Source organism: Cyprinodon variegatus, unplaced genomic scaffold, assembly GCF_000732505.1.
Source record: "Cyprinodon variegatus isolate N-32 unplaced genomic scaffold, C_variegatus-1.0 Scaffold990, whole genome shotgun sequence".
Taxonomy (NCBI): domain Eukaryota; kingdom Metazoa; phylum Chordata; class Actinopteri; order Cyprinodontiformes; family Cyprinodontidae; genus Cyprinodon; species Cyprinodon variegatus.
The window spans coordinates 296,600-298,110 of NW_015151443.1; positions in this window are offsets into that span (position 1 = coordinate 296,600).

Genomic DNA, 1,511 nt, shown 5'->3' on the forward strand with positions numbered 1-1,511 from the left:
CAGGCAGATGAGCTCCGAGCCAGCTCCCATTCAGAGGACAAAGACAGCACAGACAGTTAGTCACAGTTAAAACAAATGGAGAAAATAAGGTAATTTTATAAACAAGAAATGATACACTAAACTGAGTATTTAGCCAAGACCAAATGCAACAGATTTTAAAAATGAAAGTGAACTTTTGTGCTTTCATAAAAAAACTAAGAGGATAAGTGGCTGCCTGGTTACACTGCTGATCATAAACTCTGAACTCTGAAACTATTTCAGATTGAAAATTCTCTGGAGGTTTCTCTATCTTTGGCTTTTAGTTTATAATAACAATCACAGGGAGAAAAGCCTTCTTCTATTTTTTATTTCATTAGTTTTTTACAGCACTAGTGGCTTATTTTTTCAACAGTAGGCTGACAAGAAAGGGGGTATGAGAGAGGGCGAGAGACAGGACACAGGCCAGATTCGAACATGGGTCGGCTGCGTCAAGGACTAAGGACTCTGTACATGGGTCATGCGGGCTAACCAGTTCATCACCTGCACACCCAAGGCTACTTCTCTTACCTTTGGTACACTTTTATGGTTAAGCTAGGTGGGGTTAAGGTCCTTTCTAATGTATTTAGAAAAATTATTTACAACTACAAAACACCTAAAACAGCTAACATTTTCCATGTAGGGAGGGCATCTCGCCAAATTTTGTAATGTAAAGCCCTTTATTGTCGCACAATGAGGAAATTCACTCTCTGCATTTGACTCATCCCATTGGGGAGCAGTGGGCTGCCATTGTGCGGTGACGGTGAGCAGTGTGGAGTCTTTTGCTCAGGGACCCAGAGTGGCAGCCTTTGGGAGTGGGGGCTGAAGCTTTGGATTCCAAGCGCAATGCCCTAATCACCAGGCCGCCACTCTGCTGAAGGTCAGAACATTTTCATACTGTGAAAAAGTTTTATTAAATCCGATGTAGATGTAAGAGGCTTCCGTTTGAATGGAAAATATCTATATTTTTGAAATAGGAATCAGAAAGAAGATTAGGTGAAGGTACTCAAGTAATTCTGCAATCTCTCCTTTTTTGCTCTTGCTATTAGTTTTATTGCTAAAAAGAAGATCGCACTGAATGAACACAGCTGCAAACACACTTAAGTTCAGCAAGTTCAAGCGTTACTATATATATATACATAAAGGATTCGTTGTTTTTTATCTCAGTAAAAAAACTATAAAAAAATAAAGGTTCCTCTGTTTTAGAGATGAATTCAGAGATTAAAAACATTGACTTCATTTTAAAATACATTAATTTCTAAACTTTAAACATGCCTTCTATACAAATAGTGTTCTGAATCATAAAGTACAGTATGTAAAGTTAAATCTATGCTAACTTAGATATGTTATACTGGCCGGGCAACTATAGTTTCTGTTATATTGCAAGTTTGATTAAAGCAGACAGACGTTTTAGGTAATCTAGGAGCTGCAAGTGAACTATAGTTAACAGAAAACACCTCGGCAGCTACACATGTATGCTAAATACTAAAAGGAAC